The 22,284-nt window shown below is 40.0% G+C and overlaps 1 protein-coding gene across 5 annotated transcripts in view; it reads right to left on the bottom strand.

Moving 5' to 3' along the window:
* LRRC70 (leucine rich repeat containing 70) overlaps positions 1-14,750 on the bottom strand; it is a 76,744-nt gene extending 61,994 nt beyond the window's left edge. For 3 of the 5 annotated variants that reach the window (XM_086960686.1, XM_086960682.1, XM_086960685.1), the window contains exon 1: positions 14,574-14,750. The gene's annotated coding sequence lies outside the window, so the exon portion shown is untranslated. Of the gene's footprint in view, positions 1-3,243; positions 3,325-12,373; positions 12,506-14,573 lie in introns of those variants that run through there. The other 2 variants (XM_086960683.1, XM_086960684.1) reach the window with 2 other exon arrangements.
* Positions 14,751-22,284: the final 7,534 nt, after the last annotated feature.

A 22,284-nucleotide genomic window follows, 5' to 3' on the forward strand; every position in this document is an offset into this window, starting at 1 on the left:
TCATGGGCCAAATTAAGTAATATCCCTCGCACAACAACCAGTGGTGAGAGTTTTGTTCCAACAGTGAGAATACTATTCGCCACTGAGAGTTCATCTGTAATCATGGACCAGGGTTTCTTCAATTGTTAACCTCTCCCAGTTTAATAGTTTCAATTGCTTTAAAAATTACCTATTCCATGTCTAACTCACTCTCCTTCTTCTACAGCACCCAAAGTGACGTCACATATGTTCACCTCGTCATCCAAGAACGTTTCTGCTCAATTTTATCAACACTCACCAAGCAAGATAAACAATCTGTAAATCTAATAACCATCCCAGGAATAGAGTCAACAGTGAAATCTATTCTTGTAAGGAGATACTTCTTTCAAAGATTTGTGATATGAAAGCAGTTTCATTTTCATGTCCCAGAGCAAATTCCTGTATTTTATCAACGCCCAATAAATGGCCAGGTATTCTATCTCAATTACTGAGTAATTTAACCAAGATCCTTTTATGCATGAGATACGCAAGCAATTAAATGCTAAATCCCATTCCTTTTTTAAATTAATTCAGCTCAATCCCATTTTCGCTGGCATAATTAGTGGTGTTGGCTCTTGTTTTATTGAAGGCCGACTATTGTAGTGGCCTTTTTATCAACCTTCGGAAGAAATGTCTGATTAAGTTGCAGATTGTACAAAACGCAGCAGCACGTTTACTGTTGAATATCCCAAAATATAAATCTGTCTCTATAACACTTAAAAAGCTACACTGGTTGCCGGTGAAGAGACGGATCGAATTTAAGGTCCTCTGCATAGCTTTTGAAGTTATTCACAACATAGGACCTGCCTTTTTTAAACAGAATCTGCAGCCTTGTATTCTGACCCACCATATCCACTTAGCCTATGCTCATTACCTGGTAGTTCCCAGGTTTAAATAGTGTTCCTGAGGTGGAAGAAGCTTCCTGGTTGGTATGACCCAACTCTGGAACTCACTTCCACTATGGCTAAAAGAAGAAACTCATCTTTTGGCCTTCAGAAAGGCATTAAAAACTTGACTTTTTATTCTCTGATGTGGTAAAATTTGTTTGTTGTCTTTAATATGATGAGCTAGCATCTTGACACCCTTAGGTGAATGTTTTTGCGCTTTATACATTTCTTTTTCATTGCATCTGTTATTATGTAAGTCTCTTCACCTGGTACAAATGCTTGCAAACAGGGGGCATTTCTTAGGTCTTCCTTTACAGAGATGATCTTTTTATGACAGTCAGTATCCCACAAAAAAGTAACATTTTGCCTTATTGCTGCCTTAAATGTTCTGTTTTATCTGCATAACCCATAATGAATTTACAGTAGTATTCCACCATACCTAAAAATAAAACTAATTCTTCTTTATTACAAGATTCCTGTCACTTTAAAATGGCTTCAATCAACTCCTATCTTGGAAAAAAACCCTGTCCTGAAATATGATGTCCCAGATAATTGACGTCTTGTACACAACAATTGCATTTATCCTTTTCCGGTGTCAAGCCAGCTTTCCTCAACTTCTATAGAAATACAAACCCTTGAGTGATGCTCCTCCTTTGTACGTCCAAAAATCAATAGGTCATCTTGAGGAAATCTTACTCCCATAACGTCCTTAAGTATTGTTGACATGATTCTTTGAAATACAGAGGCTGCAGAGGACCAAAGCAAAAGGCATCCGCAAAAATGTAATCGTTCCTACAGATGTGATAAATGCAGTTAATTCTTTCAAAGACTTGTCTAGCTCCATTTGATGATAGGCAGATGCTAAATCCAAAGTTGTGAACAACTTAGCAACTGCTAATGTGGAAATGATGATTTCATCAATATTGGGAAGATGGTACTTATCTACAAAAATGTCCATATTGAGGGCTTGCATATCTAAGCACAAACAAATCTCTCCTTTAGCTTTTTTTTAGCCAGCAAATTAGGAGCCAACCATTCACTTGCCTCAACTGGTTCAACAAGTTTCAAATCAATGAAATGTTATTTTTCTTTCTGTACCCCTCTTATTCATTCAAAGGTATTCTCACTTTGGCTACCACAGGTTTCACTTCACACTTCAACTTTATGTGATGTTTGACCCCTTTAGGACAACCCAACTCATCCCAGAATACATCCTTAAAGTCCTCTTCAAATGTAACTATGGTTTCATCTATTTCTTGCACTTGAGGCACTGCATTAGGATTTAACATCACGCTCAACAAACATTTATTTGGTCACCCCAGTAAAGCATCTCCACTTTTTGCAGCATACACCTTCCCAGTCACCATTCTCCCTCCAAGTTCAAAGCAAACTGTAAACTACCCAAACATTTTTATAGACACCACACCATAACCCACCTAGGAAATGTCCATTTTGCAAAATGTTTCCTTATTCTTGAAATATGTGTAAATGTGTTCTTACACATCATTGTGAGATGTAACATGACTCAAATGTCATCTCTTTTTCAACCCCTTCAATTCTCACTTTATCTGATGGATGTCCTGTTCCTACACCCTCCAACTGTAATACAATTTCTTTTACTTCTTGACACACCTCTTTTTTATCATTACATCATTTGGAAAAACGACCCTTCTTACCACACATATTACAGATATCTTTCAATGCAAGACAGTTGGTTGCAATGGCTTTGTGACCTGTTTTACCACTCCTTAAGCATGTGCCTTTAAATTCCTTTACATTTCTACCTTCTGAAACATAAAGACTTATTAATTTTCTGCAACACTTGTATTTTTGGTTTTGACTTGACTTACTATTTCTTCAACCTTGGAGTGACTTTCTTTCATTCTATTTTTAGCACTGCTTAACTCATCAACACACTTGACCATGTGCTCGACTTGTTTGGAAATCACATATTTGAAAGGTGGTTCATCATTCAACCACAATGCTTCTCTTATCTTGTCATATGCACATTTCAATACAAAGTGATCCCTTATTCTTTTTTCAGTTGCTCCTCCAAATTTAAAATTTGATGTCAATTTCCAAACACTAGTCACAAAATCTTCCACAGACTCATCTTTCTTTTGTTTCCACAACCCAAATAATATCTTTCCACGATTGTGCTCGCTTGTGGAAGATAATGCCAATCTTGTTTCAGAATATAAATTTCATATGAATTCAACAATCTCCGGTCGGCAGTGCTTAGCTCGAGCAAATGTTTGAGTACCTCCTGCCACTCAAAACCTAGACGGTGCAATAATAGAGAATATCTGCATTTTGCACTTAAATTAGTGTTACTCACCCAAGCATAATGAGATGGTTGGTTTGCCAGGACTACATAAGTAGAAAGGAGGAGGAGCTACATCATGCATGCTGGCACACTCTATAAGAGAAGTAATTATTGTAATAAAACGTTTATTCACAAAATGTTATCTCAATATTCAATCTAAATATATATATATATATATATATATATATATATATATATATATATATATATATATATATATATATATATATATATATATATATTACCTACTGGCGATAGCCAGTAGGTATATATAGTTAGGATTTTTTTCCTATGGGATTTTTGAAAATTCTATGTCGAATAACTTTGGCGTTTGAGGACAGAATTGGCTGAAATTTTCAGGAAAATGGAACATTTTGTTTCTGAGCAGCCCCTGAAAATTTGGGGGGGTTTCGTCAAGGGGGGGCCGAGAAAAAAGGGGGGTCCCAAAACGTGTTTTTCCCATGCAATTTTCCATAGGGCGGTTGGCCTCACTTTTAGCCCGAACGGCTGAATGGATTTACACCAAACTTGGCAAAATTGTAGGGACTGGTAGCCCGATGTGCCTTTGCTATGTCTCAAGATATAGGCTCCAGTGGTTTTTACGAAAATTAAGTTTGAAAAATATATATTGGGCTACATTGGGCTATATATATGTTGGAGCCCAAATGTAGCCCAATGTAGCCCAATGTAGCCCAATGTAGCCCAAAGATGGCCACCAGAGACAAAAAAAAACAAATGTAGCCCAAATATCAGCCAGATGTAGCCCAACTATAGCCCAATGACAGAATGTCCCAGAGTGTTCTAAAGAACAACTAGAGTGCTAACAGTCCTACTTATTACAAAGGTATGGCACACCTGAAGCCATCTTGATTGGAATAAAGTGGTAACTCTTAAAACATTTAATTTAAAAAGGAACAAAATGAGGGGGTTCATTTTGCCATAGAAAGTATGATTAGCGAATATATGACGAAATCCCGCATACCATCAGTCCGCAAAAAAAATCCTGCATGTACTATTAGGCCGCAAATTAAAATAACGAAAACTTTTAGAACGAATATGCCTTTAGCATACACTAAACAACTAAACTACCCTAAACCCTAAAACACTACCCCCAGCATGACCCTACACTACACAAACACTAAGACACTACCCTAAACCCTAAAACACTACCCCCAGCATGACCCTACACTACACAAACACTACAACACTACCCTAAACCCTAAAACACTACCCCCAGCATGACCCTACACTACACAAACACTACAACACTACCCTAAACCCTAAAACACTACCCCCAGCATGACCCTACACTACGCAAACACTACAACACTACCCAAAACCCAAAAACACTACACCCCAGCATGACCCTACACTACACAAACACTACAACACTACCCTAAACCCTAAAACACTACCCCCAGCATGACCCTACACTACACAAACACTACAACACTACCCTAAACCCTAAAACACTACCCCCAGCATGACCCTACACTACACAAACACTACAACACAACCCTAAACCCTAAAACACTACACCCCAGCATGACCCTACACTACGCAAACACTACAACACTACCCTAAACCCTAAAACACTACCCCCAGCATGACCCTACACTACACAAACACTACAACACTACCCTAAACCCTAAAACACTACCCCCAGCATGACCCTACACTACGCAAACACTACAACACTACCCTAAACCCTAAAACACTACCCCCAGCATGACCCTACACTACGCAAACACTACAACACTACCCAGAACCCTAAAACACTACACCCCAGCATGACCCTACACTACGCAAACACTACAACACTACCCTAAACCCTAAAACACTACCCCCAGCATGACCCTACACTACGCAAACACTACAACACTACCCTAAACCCTAAAACACTACCCCCAGCATGACCCTACACTACGCAAACACTACAACAGTACCCAAAACCCTAAAACACTACACCCCAGCATGACCCTACACTACGCAAACACTACAACACTACCCTAAACCCTAAAACACTACCCCCAGCATGACCCTACACTACGCAAACACTACAACACTACCCTAAACCCTAAAACACTACCCCCAGCATGACCCTACACTACGCAAACACTACAACACTACCCTAAACCCTAAAACACAACCCCCAGCATGACCCTACACTACGCAAACACTACAACAGTACCCAAAACCCTAAAACACTACACCCCAGCATGACCCTACACTACGCAAACACTACAACACTACCCTAAACCCTAAAACACTACCCCCAGCATGACCCTACACTACGCAAACACTACAACACTACCCTAAACCCTAAAACACTACCCCCAGCATGACCCTACACTACGCAAACACTACAACACTACCCTAAGCCCTAAAACACTACACCCAGCATGACCCTACACTACGCAAACACTACAACACTACCCTAAACCCTAAAACACTACCCCCAGCATGACCCTACACTACGCAAACACTACAACACTACCCTAAACCCTAAAACACTACACCCCAGCATGACCCTATACTACGCAAACACTACAACACTACCCTAAACCCTAAAACACTACCCCCAGCATGACCCTACACTACGCAAACACTACAACACAACCCTAAACCCTAAAACACTACCCCCAGCATGACCCTACACTACGCAAACACTACAACACTACCCAAAACCCTAAAACACTACCCCCAGCATGACCCTACACTACGCAAACACTACAACACTACCCTAAACCCTAAAACACTAGCCCCAGCATGACCCTACACTACGCAAACACTACAACACAACCCTAAACCCTAAAACACTACCCCCAGCATGACCCTACACTAAACAACCACCACAACTCTACACTACACTAACACAACACTACACTACACAATCACTAACCCACGAAAAAATTAACACAAACCCACTTACCTCTCTCGTCATCGCGGTTTTCACAACGCAAATGAATTTACCATACATGCCTTTAAAACGTAATTCTTTGTAAAGGCATGCGCGATAAATGCACATGCGTTTTGAAAACATGCGGGATAATGGTATGCGAGGTCAATGACCTTGCGGGATAATGGTATGCGGACTGAAAGTCTGCGGGATAAAAAATGCGGGAAAATGGCTGCAAACCATGATTAGCAGCAGACTTCCCTGGTGAGCACTAGCTTTACTACAGTGATCTAATGAGCAACTAGAGTGCTAACATTCAGAATTTATGGCAAATGTGAGACACATCTGAATGCCTTCTTGATAGAACCAAAGTAAACAAGCATTGAAAATGCAATAGATCTCGCCCTCGTTTAAGTTAAAGCCATTCTGTTTGTAATGAGGTGGCTTTTTAGCTTTGCTTTTATTAGTGTTTTTAAAACTTTCATGTAAATAACATGCATATGTATGCATATATGTATATGTATGCATGCATTTATATTTATATAGATATGCAGATTAAATATGTTTATATATGTATATTACCTACTGGCGATAGCCAGTGGGTATATATAGTTAGGATTTTTTCTCTATGGGATTTCTGAAAATTCTATGTCTAATAACTTTGGCGTTTGTGGACGGAATTGGCTGAAATTTTCAGGAAATGGCACATTTTGTTTCTGAGCAGCCCCTGACAATTTGGTGGGGTTTCGTCAAGGGGGGGCCGAGACAAAAAGGGGGTCCCAAAACGCGTTTTTCACATTCATTTTTCCATAGGGCAGGTGGACTCACTTTTAGCTCGAACGGCTGAATAGATTTACATGAAACTTGGCAAAATTGTAGATATGGTTTGCCCGACGTGCCTCTGCTATGTCTCAATATATGTGCTCCAGTGGATTTTGAGAAATTAACGTTTAAAAAAATATATATATCTGTGACAGCGCTCCGGTTAGCGCCCCGGTTCGCGTACCTGACACGTAACGGAACTTCGCGAAGCGAAGCTGATTGGCTCTCCGGTGTCTGTCAACATTCTAAACAGTCCGGAGCGGCCGCCATCTTGTCTCTCGGTAGGATCGAGAGACAAGATGTGGTGAAAAACGAAGGGGGAAATGAAGGAAAGGGGGCAAGGTAGACCCCTCCTGACCCCCTAGGATTGATGAGGGGGATATTAAAGTGCCCCGCGGGGCAAAAAATAAAAAAGAATTTTTTTTTTTGCGATTTTACGCCGTAGAGGCGCGTCCCGGTACGCGAACCGGGCAGCTCACCGGGCAGCTCACCGGGCAGCTAACTGGGCAGCTAACCGGCAGCGTAGCTGTCAACATTGTAAACAGTCCGGAGCGGCCGCCATCTTGTCTCTCGGTAGGTTCGAGAGACAAGATGTGGTGAAAAAAGAAGGGGGAAATGAAGGAAAGGGGGCAAGGTAAACCCCTCCTGACCCCCTAGGATTGATGAGGGGGATATTAAAGTCCCCCGCGATTTATCGCAGTAGAGGCGCTTCCTGGTACGCGAACCGGGCAGCTAACCGGCAGCGTAACGGGAGTCTGCCATCTTGTGTTTTTGGAGCGTCCGGTTCGCGTACTGGGTAGCGTCCCGGTAAGCGTAACAAGGGGAAAACCAAGAGAAACAGTAAAAAAAAATGAAGGGAATAGATTTCCAGCAAACTTGGCAAAATTGTAGGGACTGTTTGTTTGATGTGCCTTTGCAAAGCCTCAAGATATGTGCACGTGTGGATTTTGTCTAATTAAGGTTAAAAAAAATATATATATCTGTAAGCGTGCTCCGGCACGCTTACGTTACGGGTTTTGTTTGCGCTGCAGAGCCGATACGTCACGGTTATGCGACGCGTCATGAGGCGTCTCACGTGGCTACGTGATACGTCACATAATAAAGAATATATTTTACAGCTATAGATATTAGCTTTTAAAAAACTAATGAAATTCACTGAAAAAACCATAGGTTATAGACCATATATAGTTAGGAATTTGCATTTACAAAACCTTGAAAATTCACTGAAAAAAACATAGGTTAGAGACCATATATAGTTAGCTGGACATTTTATTGACATAAAACCAATGAAATTCCATATATAGTTAGTTGCACTAACTATATATCGCGCACCCGCAATCCACTGCTGATGATGTCACATATTACATAATTCATGACATGGTCAGTGACATCACTGATGACATCACTGATGACATCTCAAATGACATCACTGATGACATCACTGATGACATCTCAAATGACATCACTGATGACATCATCTAGTGTCTGTGTGTTTTTGTAAAGTTTAGATATGTTTTACATATTGAAGAATGAGTGGATGTATGGAAGACTGAGTGTGTGTGTGGCTGGCTGGGAGGTGTGTGACTCTGTGCATATCAATGTGTACTTGTATCAGTGATTGTATAAGAGAGTAAGTATGTGTTAGTATATGTGTGAAAAAGTATGGTGTTCTGTGTTTAACTGTATAGATGAGGAAATCGAAGTGTGATTGATTCTTCACAGGACTGACTAGGTGTATGAGTGCATATGATAGTGTTGTAATAATGAGTGACTGTATGTATGAGTGATTGTATGGGTGAATGAGTGAATGCGTGTGTAGACGTAGGAATCAGTGAGTGCGTATGTAGTAACTGGTATTGGTGTGTCATGATGTCATCAGTGATGTCATTTGAGATGTCATCAGTGATGTCATTTGAGATGTCATCAGTGATGTCATCAGTGATGTCACTGAAGTATGGTGTTCTGTGTTTAACTGTATAGATGAGGAAATGGAAGTGTGATTGATTCTTTACAGGACTGACTAGGTGTGTGAGTAACTCCATGGATGAGTGGCAGTGTGTGAGTGCCTGCATAGGTGTATGAGTGCATATGATAGTGTTGTAATAATGAGTGACTGTATGTATGAGTGATTGTATGGGTGAATGAGTGAATGTGTGTGTAGACGTAGGAATCAGTGAGAGCGTATGTAGTAACTGGTATTGGTGTGTCATGATGTCATCAGTGATGTCATTTGAGATGTCATCAGTGATGTCATCAGTGATGTCATTTGAGATGTCATCAGTGATGTCATCAGTGATGTCACTGACCATGTCATGAATTATGTAATATGTGACATCATCAGCAGTGGATTGCGGGTGCGCGATATATAGTTAGTGCAACTAACTATATATGGAATTTCATTGGTTTTATGTCAATAAAATGTCCAGCTAACTATATATGGTCTCTAACCTATGTTTTTTTCAGTGAATTTTCAAGGTTTTGTAAATGCAAATTCCTAACTATATATGGTCTATAACCTATGGTTTTTTCAGTGAATATATATATATATATATATATATATATATATATATATATATATATATATATATATATATATATATATATATATATAGTTTTATTTTTGTTCTTCCATAGCCGGCAAATATATATATATATATATATATATATATATATATATATATATATATATATATATATATATATATACATATACGCTTCTCAATCCTTTTCACTTGCAAAAAAGGAAGACAGCACTCACAGGACTTCAACTCAGTGGTGATTTAATCTTTCTGTAGACGGACTCATTTCTGAAGCAATTCCTTCATCAGTGTCAACAAACAATGCGCTGCGCGACGCCATTTTAAAGTATCATAAATTTCATAATGGAAACAGACAAGGGCTGGCCTGAACGCCGCATGGCATGCGCCATCTTGGAAGTATATACTTTCCAAAACTTCTCTCATCAAATATGCCACAGTTGATAACAAGACTCATTTCGGCATTGAAATTAGAACCGATATTTGATTTCACAAATTCTACATTTAATTTCAACTGTGGTGATGTTGTATTATTCTCGCCGTGGATCGGCAATTGCAACCTCTGTCATGAGGTTGCTCGCCCAACCATTGTACCATATTAAAAACAGCCGTGTATCGGCCTTATCACAATGTAAATTTACTTAAGAAAAACAAATTAAATCAATTCAACAGACAATCATAGCACCATGAAACTTATCATTTATGAGATATGCAGAAGCTTAGCTATGCAAGTGTAATGCCAATTCTTCCCCACTATGTAGTCCATTCGGGGACTTGGTTTGTAGATCCACAATTTACCGGGATTCTAGCCTCCTCAATTTTAATACTCTGTCACCTCCTCTTATACTTGACCACATCGCTGCTTGAGAGATTCCTCTGCTGTGCTGGACAGCAATAAAAACAGATGTGGTCATGACGAGCTCAGCTCGTCATGAGCACAGGAGCACTGTACTGCATGACGAGCTGAGCTCCTCATGAGCATGGAAGGGGTTATGGGTACAGAGTCTACACAAAAAAACCTTCCTAGCGCTCGATCTGCCCCAGATTCGGCAGCGGGCTTCCTCGCGACCGGGCATGGCCGCTTAAACATCACCACGAAAGAAACGCCCATTAGAGGAGCCTCAAAGGATAGTTGATGCCTTTATTCACAGGATGCTGGCAGCCCAGATCGGCTTTAGCAAAAGCAATTCGAATAAAGAAATCTAGACCAGGAGGTCGCTCCTTCTCGCTTCAGGCTGCAACCCAGTGGAATCTGTTACCCCTGGAGCTCCGCCTTATGGAGAACCACTTATGGTTTAGAAAGAAACTGAAAACCTGGTTATTTTCAAGTTTGTGCTTTACTGTACATGATATCTCTTGAGCTCGTTTCGGATGAACGTTAGGGAGTTGTACAGTGCCATGATATCCCCTAGGGGAAGAGTTTTGAGCTTTATCAATATTTTCAGTAAATAAATATGAGCGCATCAAAAGTTTCTGTTTCTTTTCATTTTATTTAGTTCATTTCAAAGAATAATCGCTTTTTTTCAGAATGATGTTTTAATGCAATTGTTTCATGTGGCATATGAATGTCGTGTATCCGATGAGCAGGGTCATCTGTAGGTGCCCCTGCAAGCACAGGTTGTAGGAGGGTATTTATACTAGCCAATATTTGAGAGCTCTGACGTTGAGGCTGAAGGCAGTTTGAAATTCTCTCAGTACCTTTCATTTGGTAATATTGGTGTTCAGAATACAGGTTTATCCAATCATTGGCCCCTCCGCAGAGCGAACAGAGCAATTGTGACATTTATGACTTGTAATTGTGAGTATAGGCAAAATTGTGTGAAGGAGGTACAAACCTGTTGAAATACTGACACAGCGAAAGTAAAGGAAGATGAAGTGCTTACTGTGGATGTGTGTGGGGGGATAACATTGTGATGTGAGGTGAACTCAAAGTGATGCCAGGAAATATGGAAAAAGAGTGTAAGTGTCTTACAGAGCCTGCAGTTGAAAGTGGTGGGAAGGGGAGAGCAGGAGTGATTGTGACACTGAAGATCACTTCCCAGTCCACAGACTACAGTAATGTCAAAATCACTGTCTCAGATGTTCAAAAAAATATTCTAAATTATAATTTTATACAACTACATCATCATATGTATCTGATACTGATAACCAGCATTGGCAAAATAAACAGATCTGGTTTGTTTTAGGCGCATGTCAGGTGTCCGGATGAAATAACAGAAATCTCACTTACTAGTCGGGTGGCATGCTGCATAAAGTAGAGAATTTTAGTTTTCAAGTTTTGGACAATCCCTAATTACATAGGCCACACCCTTAGAAAAGGATCCATAGATATGCTTCTAAGGCTGCTCCCTTTTCAGAGACTCCAACTTTCCATCCCACTTAAAGCTCTGAGCACAACAATATCCCATGTAAAATCAACTGAATTGAATTGAATCAATTGAACAGCAATATAGCACCCCCGCCTCCCCGTTTCCCAGAATATATACCTTCATATGCATATGTGCCAACACTGAGATGTGATACTAATTTATCTCCTGTTTCGTCTACTGATTTTATATTGTGTATTGGATGACTTTGGTAAGGGGAAAAAATAATTTGGCCCTGATTTTAAAATGGTTGATTATATGGCCCTTAAGAGGGCAGTGAATAATCCTCGGGCTGCAGTGGTTTTGTGAGTGCGTACTTCCCATTTTCCTGCCCCTGCATTGCCACAAACCTGCTGCAATTGCTTAGAGTCTATAGCGCTCGTAATTCCCTGCCAGCATTCCCACGTAACTAGCAGGAAGATGGCAGCTGCGTAGTTGGGAGTTTCACTTCTGCGCCCTTGACATCGATTTCTTAATATTTATGGCCACAAAAGGGCCCGAGAGGTCACCTGACTCACCAGAGTAGTGGCGTGCAGACCCTCCTCCTCATCCGTGCCTTCTTGTAGACATCAGAGAGCAGCAATCTACCCAGGCAGCCATTGGCATCCATTTAGGCAAGGGGAACATCTGCATTGGTGTAGAGAAATAATAATGCGCCGTTCTCCGCTAGTCATACCGACCGCAGACAAAGGCACTACACCAACGCGTTCCCTTAGAACACCGCTGCATATACTGAAAGCAGCGTCGAGCGGCACAGCACAGCCTGGGATCCGAAGGCTTATGATAGAAAAGGGCGAGGTCACACAAAGTTTGCATTGACAAAGCTGATAGGTCCGACCTTGCGGTACAGCTACAATGGTTAATGTTATTTACTTGTGAAGGAGATGAGGAGAAATACCACACAACATACCAGTCAAATCATAGGCAGCTACAATGTTACGAGATCACGATAAACAATTCACAGCAACAACTTTTAAAAGGAAACAGGGAACAATTAGCCATATCACTTGTCACGTTGTAAAGCACTGCGCCATAAGGAGGCGTTTTTGTGCAGGGGGGGGGGGGGGGGGGGGGGGGTCGTTCCTGCGCAGGAACGCCTCCTGAAAGTGGCTGAGTGAAATCTATGAGATTTCACTCAGTCACTTTCAGGGCAATGCTGCGTCAAAACCCTGCGCCTGCTTGAAGCAGGCGTAGGTCTTGATGCAGCATTAGTAGAATGGGGCACCCCCGAGCCTTGCTGGAGCTGCGTCGCGCTTGCGACCCAACTCCAGCAATGCGCCACATTTCCGGCACAGATGCATCACGCATCTGTGCTGTTTTTTGCACCATGGTGCGCCGCATTTGCGGCGCACCATGGCTGGCGGAGCTGTGGCGCACTGTGGCGCACATTAACTGGCGCATCCCTCGGGATGCGCCAGTTAACATAGATCTGCCCCCTAATAATTCATGTTAATATACAACATAGTATATAGTAGTAAAAAGGTAAACTTAGTACCAGCTTTGTCACTGAAAGACTGCTGAGTGGAAACAAATGTGATTGACAAACTAAGAGACGACAGATTGAAATCTGCTGACCAAAATATTATGGAACTCACTGTGTTTGCTGTATTTACATAACAAGAACTAGAACATACATTTTCACGTTGGTAGGAAAAATAATTCAAAATAAATTTGCTGTAAGGGGTTAATCAAAGTATAGGGTTCCTTTAGGTAAAGCGTCTATTACTCAATTTAAAGAATTTGTAAGCAGTACTTATGGGCTATGGTTTGAAAGTGCATTGCTGGAAAAAACCTCCTGTAAATGGGAACTGGAGCAAAACATTGTTGGATCATTTCCTATCGCAGAGGCTATAGGATTTGCACCAATGGGTTTGTTCTATTTTCAGCTACTGCAAAGAGCATGCAATATGTGCTCAAGCGCCAAAATGTTGGATTTTGCGTGAAACCCACGTTACTAGGTTAATCCCTCTCCTGCAGATACAAGTAGAAAGCGACTAATAGGGACCCTTACTTGTAAAAGTCCCAATCATAAAACGTTGTGGCGAGAATATTTAGGTTTAAAAAAAATGCATTTTCCAAATCCATAATGATGCAAAATATTAATAAAAACACAAGTAGCTGGACTAAACTGTACATAAAATATAAGCCTGAGCCTCTATTTTTTTCTGTCAGGTTCCTTATATTTTCTCAGTCCGGCTGAAGCAGAGGAGCTATACTTTTTAAAGGGTAACCTTGTTTTGGCTGTTTCTGCTCGATTTATTTACACAATGTCCCATTTCTTAACTCTTCTGTAAATAATACGAGTTTTTTCGATATGCAAACATTCGGACTTTCAGAGAGATACAAGACTTCTTTAGGAGATGAACATTCGATATTCATGAAGTAAAATTTAACTTTCGGTAGAAATAGAGGCAGCTGATGTAAATCCGCGACAAATAAATTGCTGGTCTTTCCATTTTTAGCTTTGAACAATAGATACTTTCAATTAAACTACAAAAAATCAAGCACCACTATTAACAGAATGTAAAGATAAACGTCATTAAATACAACAAGCTAAAATAAAAGTGAAGCTTTGTGGTTGAACTGTCATATTTTCAACCGAAAAGCATCAGGTATTTAAGTACACAAATATCCAACAATTACGAGTTTAAAACATATTTGCATTTTTAAAAATATGCATCTACCTTCCATAATATATGCTCGAACATCCATACTGACCTTAATGAAGAAATGCCCGTCCTTCAGGCACAGACTCGGCATTATGTTCACTGGATCTTAACCTCCCAAAACAGGCAGCTAACCCAGCATTTTAATGGTTCATTCTCCTTTCTGTTGTTTATGAACGCCTACCATGAGATTTCAACTGAAAAAGTTAAAAACTTCACGAGTCCTGAAATCTGACCACAAGAATGACAGCTAAGTACGGGAAATGCAGTTTCCTTTTGGATTCAGCAAACTAACAGGGGGAAGAGGTTACTATGGATACAGGAAACCGCTGAACAGGAAGCCATTTCATCCTTGCTGCCACACCATTGTTCTAAAGATAACTTCATCTCCAGAGAAGGAACAGTAGCATTCTTCAATCTTAACGTCCTTCATGTAGTATTCAATTGCTTCCATTTGGGATTATGGTGTGAGGAAATATTTGCATACTGCTAAATTCATAGAGCAATGAGGTAGAATGTCAATTGTTTCGAAGTGTACTTGAATTTACAGTGTGTGCCATACCTTGAGACACCGCAGGGCCGCCTTTACGGTTGATGGCACCCAGTGCAATAATCTTTGTTGCCACCTCCCCAGGCCCTGGTGACATTCTTCTCTCCTGATTTCTTCACTATCTCCCTCCAATGGTGTCCATCATCTCTACTTGGCCCATCTTGCCCCCATTCTTTAAATTTCTTTTATAGCTCCACTCTTACCAATGTAGGGTGGTAGAGTTCTTTACATCACACACATATATAATACAGAGACAATGAATGAATGTGTAAATCAATGTGTAGGAAATGTTAAATACAACAACGAGTGGCACAAGGTCTAGGGGTCACATGTCACCCACACTGGTAGACATTATATGTTCAGAATAGATGCATCTAGAGGAATGAACATACAAAATTACTAGGCTTTCATTCAACACAGCATAGTAATCACAGTTGCTATGCTCACTCAGATTTCAACTGAAAAAGTTCAAAACTTTCACAAGTCCTTAAATCTGAGCACACGGTTTAACACTGTACCCCTTTGTAAATATGCTCAACAGTTATGTTTTGAGGAGGTCTAATTTTTTACGCAAATACTTTTCTACCAATGATAGTACATAAGGATTAGCATCATAATCCACGGGTGGATATATGGGAACATCCTTACACCACCGATGATATGTTCCCTGGACACAACGTGGAGAGCAGTACTACTTCATTTTCCTGAGGGCTACCTTCCAACACAGATCCAGGATTTACAGTGGAAGTAAATTCCAAAACACCACCATATGTATTGCAAATCCAGTGCAAAGTGTCAGTAAATCTACCCCAAAACTCAGGATATAAAACATAACACAGTGGTCAGGGTTGTTTATACTAAAAAAATGTATTACTACGCAAGAGAATCCTTTCTTAGCAAACTTAGAATGAACAAAGAGTGAGAAAAAAGCAAAAAAGTTCTAAACCTATAGCACGTTGATGCCAGGTAATAGCGCACTGTGCTATATTATAAGGATAGTAATTTATGAAGTGCAAGTTACAAAATAATCTGTGACAAAAGCAGTAACCCACTGAGCTATCTTCAAAAAAAAATCTCTGATATGCAAGCTACATGTTATGCAGCAGGAACAATAACCCTCTATGCTACTTTAACCTGAGTCAAACGTATCACAAGACAAATCACAGATCTCTCCATCAAGTGCACTAATTACCAGAGTTTGTGTGCTGTTGTTAAGATCCCCTGAAAAATGCAGTGCACACTAAGATCTCCGAAGGCTGCTCTTATCTTTCCTGGTGCCCCTTTAAGCTTGGCATCCATGCCATTTCACCGATCTCACCACGCTAAATCGAAGACTGAGGCACCGGCACACATTAGTGGATTCATAGCATGGTAAATGATTAGATAGTACTTGACTTGAAAAGTGCTGAGTTTCCTATTTGGGAAACACTTTGGTGTAGTATAAGAATGACATGATAGGTGCTATAATCTTCACTTGTGTCCATAACTTTGTTGTAGAAGAAAGAGGAAATGGAAGCTATACATGGCATGAACTGATTTCAGGTAGCTGTAGTGATGCTTCATAAGATCCTCCCACTTGTGACTGTGTTGCACCCACACCATACACTGTATACAGGCATCTAGGGTTCAACAGAAGAGAAAGAGGCAAATTGAAAGACCAGCAGTTTCCTAACAGAGGACAAGAGTTCCAGATCAAACATTAGGAGGGTGGAAAGCACTGCAAACGGATGGAGGAGTCGGGAAGGAGTGGGGAGGAAGGATGCAACTCAAACTCAGAGGGCGAATGGACCAGAATAAGAAGAAAGGGGACACTGGAGAAAGAGAGGAGAGAGAAGAACAGAGGCGAAGGAAAAGAGATGAGAGCGAAAGGAGGCAACACGTGGGTTAGGAATAAGACACAGGGATAGCTCACTTATGCAGAGGCAAGCAGGAAGTTCAAACTGAACTCCAGGAGAAAAGAAGCGTTTGGTTTCTTGGAGGAGACTGAAGGGGAAGAAAAGGGAACAATGCATCCTTCACCATTGAAAGTATTTACAATATTTTGCAGCAACCCATCTTACTTTTACTCGAAGTACAAAATGCCTTTGATGTCAATGAAAAGAAGATAACTGTTTTTTTTTAACCAGGCAAGTATTCTTAGACCTAAAATACTACTAGAATGTATTCCACGTGATGAAAGTGTCAGAAGAAGCAGAGGAACTTTGTTTTGTTCTGGAATCAGGGGTAGATTCAAAAAGACTCCCCTGAATTAAGAAAAAGAAAAGCACAAAGAGGTACCCACACTGTGTCCAAAGTTCTGAAATCTTGCCACAGATATTAGCTACGGTTGTTGAAAGAAATGTTTTTTCTTTTTCCACAATTATCAATTTCTGATTCTTGTTGTAACACAACGTCTTTATACTGTTACCTACAATATCTAATTATAGTTGACTTGTCTGTGTCCTGCATGTTACTTTTCCTTGGTTTATTTGTTGATTGTCAGTTGTGAAACAGAGAAATCTTTATTCGATGTGTTCATCTTGTAAGAGAACTGTATAGATAGGTTAGAGCATTATAGGCTAATACTTTCTCTACATTTATGTACATTCACTAATCTGTTGCTAATTTTAGTAAACAGTTTTCCCTTAACCATTGGACATTTTACATCATTGCCTAAAGTCAGCCCAATTAGATATTACCAAATTATACCTTGTTTGAAAAGAAATCACCATATCGTAGTGGTCAACACACTAGCATCGATTGGCACTGAATCAATCATAGATGTGAACCCGTTTTTCTATAACTTGCTTAACATAACTTTTGGCGCTGCTCCTGCAAAGAAGTACAACTTTTTTGGAACTCATCCAGCAATAATCTGGAAGAAAGACCTCTGATGACAAGTGGCGAAGTGGTTGTCCCTTATACTAAATCTTATCAGAAAATTTTAAATAGGCACAGGGTCACATTTGCCTTTTAAAGTTAAGGAAGGAAAGGCTGTATTTACTTTCCATTATTAACACCGGGCAGCAGACAGTAGGGCCTGATAGTGAGCAGTGCTCAGCCAGATTTTAGACACAGCCTGGGGCACAGTAGTGAAGAACTGAAGCACTGAGGTACTTAACTTTTAATTAAAAGTCATTGTCAATACAATATTGGAGTGTGAGAAAAAATGAAGTTTCTGAAAGTAGACGTTTCTGAATGCTTTTATATGGGAGAGAATTAAAATGAAAAATTACATTAATGATTAAGTTAATTCTTCACTTTAATTTTCCCCCATTTCAAAGTTTTGTCTTTACAAACAGCTGGGGCCTCATTTATGAAAAGTGACGCATCGCTGCGTGAAAATAGCGATGCGTCACTTTTCACTGCGCACTCCTTGCGACACCAATGATGCGTCATATTTAATGTATGACGCATCATGTCGCAAGGACTTACAGATACGTCAGTATTTCTGACGTATCTGTAAGCGCAAAAGTGACGCATTGCTGGAGTTGTGTCACAAAAGTGACGCAACTCCAGCAATGCGTCCTTTCACATGGGGAAAGCCCCATATGAAAGGGCTTGCGTCAGTCTTATGCCTGCTGTGAGGCAGGCGCAAGATTTTGACGCAACAGCATCCTAAAAGTGACACAGTGAAATCTCATAGATTTCAGTGCGTCACTATTACGAGGCTTTTTGCGGGGGAACGCCCCCTCTGCATACATTATACCTGACGCAGGTATAATGTGGCGCAGGGGTTTAAAAAGTGACGCATCCACCTAGATGCGTCACTTTTTAAATATGGCGCAACAAGGCGCATATTTTACGCCGCTGGTGCGTCACAAAAAGTGACGCATCAGCGGCGCAAAACTGATGCAAGGCCTCACGAATAAGGGCCCAGGCTTTTTGCTTTCAGTGGCCAGTACATACTGTTCCATATTTATAACTGAAAACAACAGTAATTCTTTAAATGGGAGACATTTCAAGTAAAGAAAAATATCATTCAATGAAACATTAAATCAATGTTTTTCTCCACCTTCAATTAAGCCAATTACATCTAAATGTTTTATAAAGCATATTCCTTCACTTTAAATTCTTCCCATTTAAACACATGGCTGTATTTCTTCTCTTATAAATATAACACAGTGTGTACAGGTCATTTCAAAGTGTCACCTTCACATGCAGTAGGCATCTTGTTCTAAGTGGCTGATAGACATGTTGCTATATCTATAACGGAAAAATACAAACATTATTTTAAGTGGGAGAAATTCAGTGAAAAAAAATGTTCCATACTCTGAACATTTTTACACATCATTTTTCAGCACTTAAAATTCCTCCCACTTAAAAATGGTTGTATGTTTTTGTTATACATGTAACAGTGCCACATATGGTGAAAGGCATGTCCTGTGCCACAAGTATATACTGCACAGGATCTCAGTCACCCATACACATATATCCCATTCGTACGCACACATGTTCATACATCCCCGAAGGCCACACTCTAAAAGACATGGATTGCATCACTGTCATAGTGCCCCTTCATCAACGTATTTTGTACGAACCTTAGTATTTGGGTTTATGAACGTTAAGCTTAAGTCAATGAAGCTGGCTCTGGGGTCTCTGGTAACAATATTCGGGTTGCTTTTCACAAATCCCAAGTAGCTGTCACTACAAAAGAATTTATAGACCCCTGATAAAGACCATGTTCATATCTAACAGTCTGTGCATTCGATTGACCAGCAATTGGCTACTCAACTGAGGTGCTTGATGGTAATTTCATCTTTGCTTCAGGGCTTCAAAAGGTAACAGTGAGGGAAACCACTCATCAAGAGCTGCTTCGAAAAGTGGCACTGGTGTTATTGCTCTGTCATAAGTAGCATTATGTAGAAGGGACATGTGCATTGCTCGGCATTGTTACTGGTGCTCATGTAGAAGTTGAATAATAATCGGATGGGCAAGATGGCGGCTACGTGAGCGGTGTGAAGGTCACTCGCCCCGACCACTGTGTAAGTAAGCACATTTTATTTGCATAGTTAATTAAAACCGTTGGAATACAAAACATATATGAAATATATATATATATATATATATATATATATATATATATATATATATATATATATGTACATATATATATATATATATATATATATATATATATATATATATATATATATATATATATATATATATATATATATATATTGCCAGTCCTTATCAGACCACTTCTCCCCGGTCACTCAGCCCCCTGTTTCAGACAGTATAAAGGGGTTCTTTCCATGTCTTTGCTGCAAAGCGTGCAAGTATAGTAAGAAAGTCAAAGAGTATCCAGGTAGAACAGGAGAAGGGAAATTGAACAGAAAAATAACCAAACTTCTCAACTGTAACTCCGACTACACGGTCTACTGTTTAGAGTGCCCTTGTAAGAAACATAACATAGGTAGCACCATCAACCCCACCAAATTGAGGATCCTGGAACATATGAGAACTATCTCAAATAAGGATAAATCCGATCCGGTAGCTCGTCACTTTGCAGAATGCCATCAAAGCAATAGGGACCTCCTTAGCTTCTATTGTATAGATCAAGTTAAGCGTTTAGAACGAGGTGTGGACAGGGAGAAGGCACTCCGCATCTCAGAATCTAGATACATCATCGACCTTAAAACAATGACACCGAGGGGTCCAAATAACGATGAGGAGATGTGGGTGCAACTTTAGGATTAAAACAAGACTAGATGAGAAAGGAACCTGTTCTACCTGCTCTATAGTGGAAAAAAGAAAGAGGCCAGTATAACTATACCCAAAATCTCCAACATGTGACAATGCAAGTTATGGAATTTTAAGCTTGATTCTAGCCCATGCAGGGCGAGACAACAATTAAAAATAACTGCTGAGTTACCAAGTTCCCACAATGAGAATCAGGAAAGCAGACATAGGGGATACACCCCCCCCCCCAAAAAAAAACACAAAAGCAATTATATTGTAATAAAGTTTTTATTGGGTTCTTGTTACTTAACTATTGGAATGAAATGCATAGTATGTACTATAACAATGGAATGTTTGTTGCTGCTAACGTTTTTAACATTTGCACTAGAGCACTTTATATTCGCCATTGGAACCAATGCACTATATGTAGAGTAACACACTTCAAAATGGCCACCGCTTATTCTAAGATTGACCATCTTCTATGTTGTTGAAAAATGAAATCTTCGGTGGGGTTTAAAATGGCGATCATTCTTATGCACAAACTGACACTGACGAAGCTTTTATTGCGAAACGCGTCTGTCGAGGGTGAGGGGGGTTTGCAATAAAGGATTTACAAATCGGAGACCTGCGTGCTTGCCGTTTTATCGACTGGATTAGTTGATAAGTGCTGCTATATATATATATATATATATATATATATATATATATATATATATATATATATATATATATATATATATATATATATATATATATATATATATATATATTACCTACTGGCGGTCGCCAGTAGGTATATATGGTTAGGATTTTTTCTCTATGTAACTTTTGAAAATTCTATGTCTAATAACTTTGGTGTTTGTGGACGGAATCGGCTGAAATTTTCAGGAAAATGGCACATTTTGTTTCTGAGCAGCCCCTGAAATTTTTTGTCAAGGGGGGGCCGAGAAAAAAGGGGGGTCCCAAAACGCGTTTTTAACATTGAGTTTTCCATAGGGCGTTTGGCCTCACTTTTAGCTCGAACGGCTGAATGGATTTGCACGAAACTTGGCAAAATTGTAGGGACTGTTAGCCCGATGTGCCTTTGCTGGGTCTCAATATATGTGCTCCAGTGGATTTTGAGAAATTAACGTTTTAAAAAAATTATATATCTGTGACAGCGTCCCGGGTAGTGCTACGGTTCGCGTCCTTGTCGCGTTACGGACCTTTGCGAAGCGAAGCTGATTGGCTCTCCGGTGTCTGTCAACATTCTAAACAGTCCGGAGTGGCCGCCATCTTGTCTCTCGGTAGGATCGAGAGAAAAGAGGAGGAGAAAAACGAAGGGGGAATTTAATGAAAGGGGGCCAGGTAGACCCCTCTTGACCTACTAGGAATGATGTTGGGGTTAATAAAGGGTCCCGTGGGAAAAAAAAAAAATTGATTTTTCACGGTAGAAGCGCTTCCCGGTTCGCGAACAGGTAGCGAAACGGGAATTCGCCATTTTGTATTTCGTTTTAATTAAATTACAGGGTATAAGGGGGTACGGGAGACGTATCCTGACTCTTTATGT

This window comes from Lissotriton vulgaris, chromosome 3_1 (genome assembly GCF_964263255.1).
Source record: "Lissotriton vulgaris chromosome 3_1, aLisVul1.2, whole genome shotgun sequence".
NCBI lineage: Eukaryota > Metazoa > Chordata > Amphibia > Caudata > Salamandridae > Lissotriton > Lissotriton vulgaris.